This window comes from Rana temporaria, chromosome 6, assembly GCF_905171775.1.
Source record: "Rana temporaria chromosome 6, aRanTem1.1, whole genome shotgun sequence".
In the NCBI taxonomy this organism is placed as follows: domain Eukaryota; kingdom Metazoa; phylum Chordata; class Amphibia; order Anura; family Ranidae; genus Rana; species Rana temporaria.
Genome location: NC_053494.1, coordinates 53,778,140 through 53,792,137, shown reverse-complemented (window position 1 = coordinate 53,792,137; position 13,998 = coordinate 53,778,140).

Below are 13,998 nucleotides of genomic sequence, written 5' to 3'. Positions count from 1 at the left end.
CTTTGTCACAACTGCACCTCTGGACCCCTTTACATTACACATCACCTCACAGCTCTGGACCCCTTTACATTACACAGCACCCCACAGCTCTGGACCCCTTTACATTACACAGCACCCCACAGCTCTGGACCCCTTTACATTACACAGCACCCCACAGCTCTGGACCCCTTTACATTACACAGCACCCCACAGCTCTGGACCCCTTTACATGACACAGCACCCCACAGCTCTGGACCCCTTTACATGACACAGCACCCCACAGCTCTGGACCCCTTTACTTTACACAGCACCCCACAGCTCTGGACCCCTTTACATTACACAGCACCCCACAGCTCTGGGCCCCTTTACATTACACAGCACCCTGCATCACTGGCCCCCTTTACATTACACAGCACCCTGCATCACTGGCCCCCTTTCGATTACACAGCACCCTGCATCACTGGCCCCCTTTGCATTACACAGCATCCTGCACCACTGGACCTCTTTACATTACACAGCACCCTGCATCACTGGACCCCTTTACATTACACATCACCCCTTTCCCTTGACTGAAACACTACACTATATTGACAGTATATTTATTTCAGGTCTAAAAGAGGAACCTTTTGGAATGAGGGACAAATGGATTTGATTCTAGAAGAGGGACAGGCACTCTAAATAAGGGACAACTAGAGAGGAGGGGAGCGCTGCAGTCACTGCTTAGTTCGGCCCTGCTCCTGGCTCTCCCTGGCGATTCCAGGGGGGGCAAACGACCCCCCTTGTCCTATGGAGCCGACGCCCATGCCTGTGTCATGTGTTTCCTACTTCCTGGTCTGGATAAGTACCACCATCTCTGGGATGACAGCTATGCCCAACTGAGGCTAGATGACAAGTGCTTCTTGTTTTTATATATAAGAGTTGCCATTTGTCTTTTTTTTTTTTTTTTTTTTATAAATGTACTTTTTATGCTACACTTAGATTGCGCCCTACGGTCTTCCCTCTTATCTGTTGGTTCAGAGATTTTCCTCAGTAAGGAGCATCAACAAGTGTTTGGATCTAAAGGGAACATTATCTTCTTTAATAGTTTATGCTCTCCTTGGTTTCCTCTGCATGCTTAATCTCAATGGGCCAAATTCTCAAAAGAGATACGCAGGCGGAACTGCTCTTCAGCCTGCTTATCTCTGTGCCTAACTTTGGAAACGATCCTCAAAAGGATTTTTCCAAAGTTAGGCAGAAGATCTGACATCTGTAAGACACTTACACTGTCAGATCTTAGGATGCAGTACCGCATCCGCCGCTGGGGGCATTTCTCATTGAAATGCCGCTTTGAGTATGCAAATGAGGACTTAAGCAGATCCACAAAGCTTTTAAGCATTGTGGTTTCTGCGTAAGTTCCGATTTGCTTGCGCAAAATTAGGGCTGGTTTTACAATGTGGAAAGTTAGTAACACCATGTAAAAGCACATTCAAGCGACGGCATTTGGTATGCATTCCTGAGGGAGAACTCCACGGCAATTTGTAAAATCAAAACCGGCATGGGTTCCCCCCCAGGAGCATACCAGGCCCTTAGGTCTGGTATAGGTTGTAAGGAGACCCCCCCTACGCCGAAAATTTGACGTAGGGGGTCCCCCTACAATCCATACCAGACCCGTATCCAAAGCACGCTACCCGGCTGGCCAGGAATGGGAGTGGGGACGAGCGAGCGCCCCCCTCCCCTCCTGAGCCGTACCAGGCCGCATGCCCTCAACATGGGGGGGTTGGGTGCTCTGGGGCAGGGGGGTGCACTGTGGGCCCCCCCACCCCAGAGCACCCTGTCCCCATGTTGATGAGGACAGGACCTCTTCCCGACAACCCTGGCCGTTGGTTGTCGGGGTCTGCGGGCGGGGGCTTATCGGAATCTGAGAGTCCCCTCAAATAAGGGGGCCCCCAGATACCGGCCCCCCACCCTAAGTGAATGGATATGTAATCGGATATATAAATCGGATGCAAGGCGCGCTTCCATCATTGCAGCGAGAAGAGGCGTCGGGTCAACATCGGAAGAAGGGAGAAGAAGAGAAGAGAAGAAGATGACGTCACAGAAGACCGCGCTGGCTGCCTGCTAGTAATTGAGCTAACACACGAAGATAGCAGGCAGCCAGCGCTGAAGGAGAAGGCACCGGACAGCTGGAGAAGAACCGGGGTGCGCCGAGTCAACAGCGGAGAGCGGCGAAGATAGAAGAAGACCCCCGGAGAGCGGAGAAGACCCCCCCGGAGAGCGGAGAAGACCCCCCCCGGAGAGCGGAAGAAGAAGACCCCCCTGGTATTAGAGCTAAAGAAGACAGGGGGGGCCTCCGGAGCAGACTAATAAATGATTTTAAAAACCCTTGTGTCGTGTGTTTAATAACTATCACTTTGCCTCCAGGTGAATGGGTAGGGGTACGATGTACCCCATATCCATTCACTTAGGGTGGGGGGCCGGTATCTGGGGGCCCCCTTATTTGAGGGGACTCCCAGATTCCGATAAGCCCCCGCCCGCAGACCCCGACAACCAACGGCCAGGGTTGTCGGGAAGAGGTCCTGTCCTCATCAACATGGGGACAGGGTGCTCTGGGGTGGGGGGGCCCGCAGTGCGCCCCCCTGCCCCAGAGCACCCAACCCCCCCATGTTGAGGGCATGCGGCCTGGTACGGCTCAGGAGGGGGGGGGCGCTCGCTCGTCCCCACTCCCATTCCAGGCCGGCCGGGTAGCGTGCTTTGGATACGGGTCTGGTATGGATTGTAGGGGGACCCCCTACGTCAAATTTTCGGCGTAGGGGGGGCCCTAAGGGCCTAAGGGCCTGGTATGCTCCTGGGGGGGGGGACCCATGCCGGTTTTTTATTTGAAAATTGGCATGGAGTTCTCCCTCTCAGGAATGCATGCCGAGCGACGCTGTCAATTTTTTTTTCCGACGCAACTTTTTTTTACCCGGCGCGATCCACAAAACTCGGCGTAACGTAACTTTGCGCAAGCACAGTACGGCCGGCGCGGGAGCGCGCCTCATTTAAATGGGAATCGCCCCCTGATGAAGAGGAACGCCTTACGCCGGCCGGATTTAAGTTACACAGCCTGAAATTTCTAGGTAAGTGCTTTGTGGATCGGGCACTTAGGTAGAAATTTTAAGGCAGTGTAACTTAAATGGGAAAAGATAAGTTAGGCAGGATCTTTGAGGATTTGGCCCAATGTCACAATCCAAAATTATATTGGTAGGTCAATCAGCCTCATCCAAAATTGACCCTAATGTGTGTATGTATACATAGGTGTGCCCAGCCTCATGCATTAGGGCGTGCACCCTTAAAGTGGAGGTTCACCCAAATAACATCTATATCAGACCAACTTCTTTATACTTCTAACATGTACAGTCCGCATTTTTTTTTATTTTTTTAGGCTGTACATACCTTATAATCTATATTTTCAATCCGGCTTCCGGGTACTTCTCTCCGCGGGAGTAGGCGTTTCTATGCTGAGGAGGAATGTCATCTGGGAGGTCGCCCAGATGATTGACGTCCTTTCAGAAAAAGTTCCCCCCGGCGAATAAGGCCCCGCCCCCGTATTGCGTAGGCGCGTCACGCGTTTCCGAAAAAAACATGAACATGCAGAGCTGCGAGTCGGCTCTATACGGTGCCTGCGCACCGACTAGGAGCCGTGTAGAGCTAACTGCGCAGGCGCCGTATAGAGCCGACTCGCAGCAATGCATGTTCGGCTTCTTTCGGAAACGCTGTGACTCGTGACGCGCCTACGCAATACGGGGGGCAGCCTAAAAAAATGCGGACTGTACATGTTAGAAGTATAAAGAAGTTGGTCTGATATAGATGTTATTTGGGTGAACCTCCGCTTTAAGCTCAAACACACATGCATGTGTATGTATCTACATATATATGACCCCGGCACATTGATCTCTCTGCTGGCACAGTGAAAGAGAAGAGCATAAACACTTACCTTATGGCAGAACCGGTAAGAGGGAGATCTTTCCCATGTTTCTGTTGCTACACAGAGCGATAACACTAATGCACATGGGGTGATTAGGGTGTGCCTGGGCACACCCGGCACACCCTGTGCGCACGCCTATGTACAGTATATATATCTTCCTGGTAGGGCTATTAAACTAAGCCCATTTGGGGTACAGAATGTTGTCAAAGTCTGTGGTAAAAAATGTGAGTGCTTTAGGAAAGGAAGGTTATAAAAAAAAAAAAAAAAATGTAGGCCATTGCTTACGCCTTGTGAAAATGCTTGTTACCTGGCTATTATGCTCATTTTTTAGCTTTCCTATTTTCTGAGTTTCTGACCAAGTTGCAGATCACGAGTTGTGACTTGCCTCTTGAGTTGCTGCATGCTTGAAGTACAGTAACAGGATCAGCAAAAACACAGACAATTAGAACTTTCACAGAGATGTCAGCGTGTATACTATTGCTGTACAGGTTTCCCTGAAGGGAACAGTGACAATCAGCCATACCAGATAAATGACACTAGATGGCTCTGCAGTCACACATTTTCAGCACTAAACAGTGATCAACAAATAGCTTGTATTCAGTAACAACCTTATAAAACAGGAGTGTTCAAACATTGGAAGATCACTGATGGACCGTTTTCATTGGTTAACCGATGAAGCTGACTGATGGTCAGTCGTGCCTACACACCATCGGTTAAAAAAACGATTGTGTCAGAACGCGGTGACGTAAACCACGTAAGACGGCACTATAAAGGGGAAGTTCAAATCCAATGGCGCCACCCTTGGGGCTGCTTTAGCTGATTTTGTGTTAGTAAAGGACGATTCGCGATTTTCTGTCTGTTACAGCGTGATGAATGTGCTAGCTCCATAACGAATGCTAGTTTTACCAGAACGAGCGCTCCCGTCCCCTAATTTAGTCTGAGCATGCGTGGATTTTCGACCGATGGACGTGCCTACAAACGATTGTTTTTTTTTCTATCGGTTAGGTATCCATCAGTTAAATTTTAAACAAGATTGCTTTTTTTTAACCTATGGATAAATAACCGATGGGGCCCACACACGATCGGTTTGGTCCGATAAAAACGGTCCATCAGACCGTTCTCATCAGTTTGACTGATCGTGTGTACGCGGCATAACTGTCCTGAACCCCCAATAAGGTTGTTTATCCACTTGCCAACTGTCACATTTACTGCTACAGGGTAGCTGCACTGCGCAAAATCATGTATGTTGCTATGGGACCGCATAGCAACAGGCATTTCCAGGTGAGTAAAAATTTTTTTTTTCTTTTTTAGGTCTAATGAGCACAATAATGAAAAAAAAAAAATTTGGGATGGAAACTCCACTTTAAGAGCCGGTTCACACAGGGGCAACTTGGGATCCGACTTGAAGTCGCCCCAAGTCGCGCTGTTGAGAAAATGACAGAGCTGATTGTTGTTTGATTGGCCACTGGAAAGTCGCCTGTCCTGGAGGCGACTTGAAGTCGCGCTGTGATGCGCGCTCAGGTTGTGTCAAGGTTGCCTCACAAAGTCGTGGCCAGAGTCGTGTTGCCCCTGTGTGAACCGACTCTAAGGGCCAGATTCACAAAGAGATACGACGATGCATCTACAGATACACCATCGTATCTCTGACTTACACTGGTCCTATCTATGCGCCTGATTCATAGAATCAGATACGCATAGATAGGGCTAAGATCTGACAGGTGTAACTGTGTTACACTGTCGGATCTTTTTTTCAATTTAAAAATGGCGCTGGGGGTGTTCCCGCTGATTTACCTTGAATAATATGTAAATCAGCGAGATACGCAAATTCACGAACGTACGCGGACCCGACGCAGTCTTCTTACGACGTTTCCGTAGCGGCGTACCCGTCGTATACTTACCCCTGCTTTTATCAGGCGCAGCCAATGTTAAGTATAGCCGGCGTTCCCGCGTCGAATTTGAATTTTTTAACGTCGTTTGCGTAAGTCGTTCTAGAATACGGATGGACGTCGTTTACGTAAGCGTCGAAACCACTGACGTCCTAGCGATGTCAGTGGGAGCAATGCACGCCGGGAAATTCCCCGGACGGCGCATGCGCATTTAAATCGGCGCGGGAACGCGCCTGATTTAAATAGTACACTCCCCCTAGCCGCGGAATTTGAATTCCGCCGGGGGATTTAGGATCCGCCGCCGCAAGTTTGGAGGTAAGTGTTTTGTGAATTAGCCACTTGCCTCTCAAACTTGCGGGAGCGGATCTTAAATCACGTAGATCGAGCGGATCTATAGATCCGCTGATCTACGTGAATCTGGCCCTAAGTGTCATAAGCACTGTGTATTTATTCATTTTTATTACAGTTTCCTGTTGGTCACTTTGTGCATTTAGGACCTATCACAAGGTCCCTGTAGACCTTAAATTGCAAGCACTGCACTATTTTCACCTTATTTCTTTCAACAATAGCTTTCTTCTTGCCACTTTTCCATAAAGGCCAGATTTGTGGAGTGCACAACTAATAATTGTCCTGTGGACAGATTCTCCCACCTGAGCTGTGGATCTCTGCAGCTCCTCCAGAGTTACCATGGGCCTCTTGGCTGCTTCTCTAATTAATGATCTCCTTGCCCAGTCTGTGAGTTTAGGTGGACGGCCATGTCTTGGTAGATTTGCAGTTGTGCCGTACTCTTTCCATTTTTAGATGATGGATTAAACAGTCCTCTGTGAGATGTTCAAAACTTGGGATTATTATTATTATTTTATTTTTTTATAACCCAATCCTGCTTTACACTTCTCCACAACCTCATCTCTGACCTGTCTGGTGTGTTCCCTGGCATTCACAATGGCATTTGTTCACTAAGGTTCTCTAACAAACCTTGGAGGGCTTCACAGAACAGCCGTATTTATATTGAGATAAAATTACACACAGGTGGACTCTATTTATTTACTAATTAGGTGACTTCTGAAGGCAATTGGTTCCACTGGATTTTAGTTAGGGGTATCAGAGTAAAGGGAGCTGAATATACACTTTTTAGATATTTATTTGTAAAAAAAAAAAAAAAAAATGGAAAACTATCTCTCATTTTCCTTCCACTTCATAATTATGTACCACTTTGTGTTGGTCTATCAAATATAATCCCAAAAAAATACATTTAGGTTTTCAGTTGTAACATGACAAAATGTGGAAAATTTCAAGGCTTGTGAATACTATTTTAAGGCACAGTGGGCCTTATCCTCAAAAACCCAGCGCAACGTAACTTTTGGCATTTAAGTTACACCGCCACAAAATCTCTACCTAAGTGCCCGATCCACAAAGCACTTACCTAGAAATTTTGAGCGGTGTAACTTAAATCCGTCCAGCGCAAGGCGTTCCTAATTTAATGGGGCGAGTCCCATTTAAATTATGCGCGCTCCCGCTCCTGACGTACTTGTGCATGCTCCCGACGTGATTTGCGCGGTTTTACGTTGCGCCGGGTTTTGAGAATCGCGACGGGCGTAAAAAAAAAACGAGTTGCGGCGAAAAAAAAAAAAAAAAAAAACGAGTTGCGGCAAAAAAAAAAAAAAAAGACAGCGACGCGGGATAGAAGGGTCTACTTTTACAAGGTGTAAACAGTTTAAGCCTTTTAAAAGCAGCCCTAATATTGCGACGGCAAACTAATACTTACGGAGAAAAAACGAAGCTGAAAAGCTTCGTGGATCTCCGTAAGTGTTAATTTGCATACCCGAAGCGGCATTTCGACGAGAAATGCCCCCAGCGGCGGCTGCGGTACTGCATCCTAAGATCCGATAGTGTAAGTCCCTTACACATGTCGGATCTTCTCCCAATCTATGAGAAACTGATTCTGTGGATCAGTTCCATAGATAGAAACAGGGATACGACGGCGTATCCCTTTTGTGGATTGTCCCCACTATTCTTATGTCATAAAAACCAAAGTTTAGTTACTTTTTGTAAATCAGCACAAGGGACAGTACTTACATTCAGTGAGAAAGGTCCTTTGTGCTGGCGGCTGCTTTTAGTTGCAATCTTCCATCCCCAAGTGCAGTCCTCCTTCACTTACCTCATCTTTCCATTTTGCTTTTAAATGTCCTTCTTTCTTCTGAGAAATCCTCACTTCCTGTTCTTCTGTCTGTAACTCCACACAGTAATGTGAGGCTTTCTCCCTGGTGTGGAGTGTCGTGCTCGCCCCCTCCCTTGGACTACAGGAGAGTCAGGACGCGCACTAACACACAGCTCCTTTCTCTATCTGCAATGTAGAGAGCGTCCTGACTCTCCTGTAGACCAAGGGAGGGGGCGAGAACGACACTCCACACCAGGGAGAAAGCCTTGCATTACTGTGTGGAGTTACAAACAGAAGAACAGGAAGTGAGGATTTCTCAGAAGAAATAAGGACATTTAGCCCTGGTTCACACTGGGTACGATTTGGAACGATTTGAGATGCGATTTGACATGTCAAATCGCATCTCAAATCGGCGGCAATTGTCGGCAATGGCACTGTCCTAATCAGTGCAACGCCGCATCTGCGATTTCAAAAAGTAGTTCCTGTACTACTTTTTGCGATTTCGGGCCGCGATTTACATTAAATTGCGGCCGAAATCGCGGCAAAATCGCGGTAAAATCGCGCATTTTACCGCGATTTTGAATTTGCAGCAGTGTGAACCTAGGCTTAAAAGCAAAATGGAAGGATGAGGTAAGTGAAGGAGGACTGCACTAAGGTAAAGGAAGCTATTTAGGGAAAACAATTGTACCTTTACAACCCCTTTAAGTACAGGGACCACCATGCATCTTAAGTTACTAAGTTAATTAAGATCTTAAAAGGTTTTAAATAACCACAAGAAAACGGCAGGCAAAATACAAAATTCTATATTGAAAGTAGCAAAAGAGTAGAATCAATTTGTGTATCTTCTTTTATAAATGGCTTCAAATAAATAATAATAATAAAAAAAACCTCCATTACTTTTATTAGAGGAAGATAGTCTCACCTGTTGTAAATGATTTGCAACATCCATTGGGGGTACTATTGCAGATAAAACTCAATATAAAAGAAATATTAACGTTTATACAACCAATTTACAGGGGCAAAAGTTTTCTGATGTCTATTACGCCTATATGAGCCTGCAGTACACCCCAACCCAAAACCATGGACTTTAAAGTGGAGTTGCCCCCCCCCCCCACCACATTTGCAAAACAGCCCCCACTATTCTAGGAAGGCTTTCTACAATATTTTGGAAAGCCCCTGAGAGAGTTTGTGGCAAAAGAGCATTTTGAGGCTTGGTGCTGATATTGGATGAGAAGACCTGGTTGGCTGTTCCAATTCACCTTAACCACTTAAGACCCGGACCTTTAGGCAGCTAAAGGGCCCGGACAGTTTTTGCGATTTGGCACTGCGTCGCTTTAACTGACAATTGCGCGATCGTGCGACGTGGCTACCAAACAAAATTGGTGTCCTTTTTTTCCCACAAATAAAGCTTTCTTTTGGTGGCATTTGATCACCTCTGCGGTTTTTATTTTTTGCGCTATAAACAAAAATAAAGCGACAATTTTGAAAAAAATGCAATATTTTTTACTTTTTGCTATAATAAATATCCCCCAAAAATATATAAAAAAAACTTTTTTTTTCCTCAGTTTAGGCCGATACATATTCTTCTACCTAGTTTTGGTAAAAAAAAAAAAAAAAAATCGCAATAGGCGTTTATCGGTTGGTTTGCGCAAAATTGATAGCGTTTACAAAATAGGGGATAGTTTTATTGCATTTTTATAAAAAAAATTTTTTTCTTTACTACTAATGGCGGACATTATGGCGAACACTTCAGACAATTTTGACACATTTTTGGGACCATTGTCATTTTCACAGCAAAAAATGCATTGTTTACTGTGAAAATTACAATTGCAGTTTGGGAGTTAACCACAAGGGGGCGCTGAAGGGGTTATGTGTGACCTCATGTGTGTTTACAACTGTAGGGGGGTGTGGCTGTAGGTATCACGTCATCGATTGCAAAACCCTATATAAGGGAACACACAATCGATCATGGCGCCACAGTGAAGAACGGGGAAGCTGTGTTTACACGGCTCTCCCCGTTCTTCAGCTCCGGGAACCGGTCGCGGGACTCCAGCGGCGATCGGTTCCGCGAGTCCCGCGGCAGCTTCGGACCGGGTCGCGTGCACGCGCCCGCGACCCCACGACTGGGCTTAAAGGGCAACGTACATATACGATGATGTGCCCAGCCGTGCCATTCTGCCGACGTAAATCGGCGTGAAGGGGTCCTTAAGTGGTTAAAGGGGTATTAAAGGTTCATTTTTTTTAAAATAACAAACATGTCATACTTGCCTCCACTGTGCAGCTCGTTTTGCACAGAGTGGCCCCAAACGCCGTATTCTGGGGCCCCTCGGCGGCTGTCCCGGCTCCTCCCCGCCTCAGATAACCCCCTCTGGGAAGCGCTTTCCAAAAGGGGGTTACCTTGTGGGCACACTTCCGAGTTCTGCATTTGCGTCCATAGACACGAATGCGGGACTCTGCCCTGCCCGCCCGGCGCCCACGTCATTAGATTTGATTGATAGCAGTGGGGGCCAATGGCTGCGCTGCTATCTATCCAATAAAGAGCAGAGAAGACCAGGACTTTCAAGGGCTCAGTTAGGTAAAGGGGGGGGGGGGGTAAGCTAGGGAGCCTGTAATCATCAAATGTTTTTTCACCCTAATGCATAGGATGCATTAAAAGTAAAACAGGAATCTTTACAACACCTTTAAAGATTTTCAACAGAATCAGGGCTCTGACAGGCCACTTGAGTTCCTCCACACATAAGTTATCAAACCTTGTCTCCTTGTCTTTATGGATCTGGCGTCATGCAAAGGGGCACAGTCATCTCTGAACAGAAAAGTGCCTTCTGCCAAACTGTTGCTTCAAGGTCGGAAGTGCAAAATTGTCTAAAATCTCTTTGCAACATTCACTGGAAACACCACCGCTGTGCAGAAGGCTTTATAACAATCCCTCTGGGGCTATGCACTGCTGGCCAGTTCCCCTGCCCCTTGCTTTTTGTTTGTCACTGGAAACACCTGAACTGAATTATTTGGGGGTATTCACATTATTTGAAGAATTTTAGGTATAGGTATTGTAGACATAGTTACTTTGGTCCAGCTTAGACCAGTGCAACTATGTATATACCATACCTACCTGGCCAATGCCCCTGGGAACTGCAAAGCATTAAAGCTCAACTCCAGGCAAATATTTTTTTTCCCATGAAGTGGAGTTTTTCCCCGCACTGCATTGGTTAACTGCTCAATTTGTCTTCGGGTGAACACAGAGCCTGTACTCACCTGATCCATTGGAAAACGACGCTCCCCATGACCAGCGGTGGACTGTTCCTGATATCTTCACATCCAAAGCCGGTCTATGGATGTGATTATGTCAGGAGCAGCCCACTGCACAAGTCCACTGGACCGCAAGGGGGGGGGGTTAGGTGTTGCAGAAGCTACAGGAACTGGTCTTGCTCTGGGTGGATCAGAGGATTGTGTGAGAATATCTTGGCTCTCCAATCCCCCAGACAAAAACAAGCAGTTAACCCATACAGTGTGGGTACGGCACCACTTTAGGTTATGCTACTCTCTTATCTCCACTAGCTTCCAGATCCCATGCTGAGCAGGAGGTCAGTTACTTGGCACGCGCCATTCAGAGAATGCTTTGCATTTTCTGAATGAATGCAAACCTTTATCTCATTGGACAGAAAAAAGAGATTTTTAATACAGCTTACCTGTAAAATCTTTTTCTTGGAGTACATCACGGGACACAGAGCGGCATTCATTACTATATGGGTTATATGGAGTACCTTCAGGTGATGGACACTGGCAATCTCAAACAGGAAATGCCCCTCCCTATATAACCCCCTCCCATAGGAGGAGTACCTCAGTTTTGTAGCAAGCAGTATGCCTCCCAAAATGGTCCTCAAAAGAGGGGTGGGAGCTCTGTGTCCCGTGATGTACTCCAAGAAAAAGATTTTACAGGTAAGCTGTATTAAAAATCTCTTTTTCTTTATCGTTACATCACGGGACACAGAGCGGCATTCATTACTATATGGGATGTCCCAAAGCAATGCTTACAATGAGGGGAGGGAGAACATCTCCAAGACAAAAGGATTTAATTTAGAGAATACTCAAATCATAATAAATCCAACTCAGTTGAGAAAAATAATCTTAAATTTTAAATTTAACTCAAAAAAGAGGAGCCCCCGGAATCCGAGGGTCTCAAACTGCAGCCTGCAGCACTGCCTGCCCAAAGGCTGTATCAGAATTCCTTCTTACGTCCAACTGGTAGAATTTTGTAAACGTCTGGACAGAAGACCAGGTTGCCGCCTTGCAAACTTGAGCCATAGAGATCTGGTGGTGTGCTGCCCAGGAGGCGCCCATGGCCCTAGTAGAATGAGCCTTTAATGATACTGGAGGAGGCAACCCTTTCAAGCCGTAGGCCTGAGTGATTAATTGCTTAATCCACCTAGAAATGGTGGACTTTGCAGCTGCCTGCCCTTTCTTGGGCCCATCCGGTAATATGAACAGCACATCTGTTTTCCGGATCTTATTTGTAGCTTTAAGATAGGCCTTCATGGCCCTGACGATATCCAAGGTATGCAGCAACCCTTCCTTTCTGGAAGTAGGTTTAGGGAAGAAGGATGGTAATACCAAATCCTGGTTTAAATGAAAACTGGATATAACCTTCGGTAGGAAGGAAGGATGAGGGCGGAGAACGACCCTGTCCTTATGAAAAATAAGATATGGTTCCTTACAGGATAAGGCCGCCAGTTCCGATACTCTTCTTGCGGAAACTATGGCGACCAAAAATACTAACTTCCTTGTCAGTAAAACCAAAGGAATTTCAGCCAACGGCTCAAACGGTTGTTTCTGTAAAGTTAACAGAACAAGGTTTAAATCCCACGGGCAAAGCGGGGATTTAACTGGAGGTTTAATACGTAAGACCCCTTGAAGGAAGGTCTTAACCAGCGAGTGGGTGGCCAGCGGCCGCTGAAACCACACTGACAGAGCAGAAATCTGTCCTTTGATTGTGCTTAATGCCAATCCTTTATCCACTCCTAGCTGGAGAAAACTTAAAACTCTATCAATGGTGAATTTGCGAGGAAGCCATAGCTTGGACTCACACCAGCCTACATAGGCCTTCCAGACCCTGTGATAAATCACCCTAGAGACTGGTTTCCTGGCTCTGATTAGGGTAGAGATTACTTTCTGAGACAGACCTCTACCCCTGAGAATCAGGGCTTCAGCTTCCAGGCCGTCAAATTTAGATGCCGTAAGGCAGGGTGGAGGATCGGACCTTGCGATAGCAGGTCTGGCCGTAGAGGAAGAGTCCAAGGGTCTCCCACTACCATCTTTAAGATTAGTGAGTACCATGCCCTTCTGGGCCATGCTGGAGCTACCAGGATGACTGGTATGTGCTCCACCCTGATCCTGCGCAGCAGGCGGGGTAGTAACTGAAGCGGGGGAAACGCATAAAGAAGTTTGAACTGATGCCAAGGGCAAACCAGCGCATCGGTTCCGCAGGCCATCGGATCCCTTGAGCGGGACATGAACCTGTCTAGCTTCTTGTTGAGTCTCGATGCCATGACATCCACGTCCGGCACTCCCCATCTTTGGCAGAGTGCTTGAAAGATTTGTGGATGCAGAGACCATTCCCCCGGCCATAGAGTCTGGCGGCTTAAGAAGTCCGCCTGAAAGTTGTCCACTCCGGGAATGAATATTGCCGATATGCAGGGCACATGAGCCTCTGCCCATAGGAGAATCAAGCTTACCTCTCTCTGAGCGGCTTGACTCCTGGTTCCCCCTTGGTGATTTATGTATGCCACGGCCGTGGCATTGTCTGATTGAATTCTCACCGGGAACCCCTGCAATTTTGACGTCCAAGCCCTGAGGGCTAGTCGAGCAGCTCTGAGCTCCAAGATGTTGATGGGCAACTGCTCCTCTAGCTTTGCCCAAGTACCTTGGCGAGTGCAACCATCCAAAATTGCTCCCCAGCCTGTCAGGCTGGCGTCTGTGGTCACTATCTTCCAAGCCACTGGGCTGAAAGATCTCCCCTTCAGTAGGTTCTGAGGATC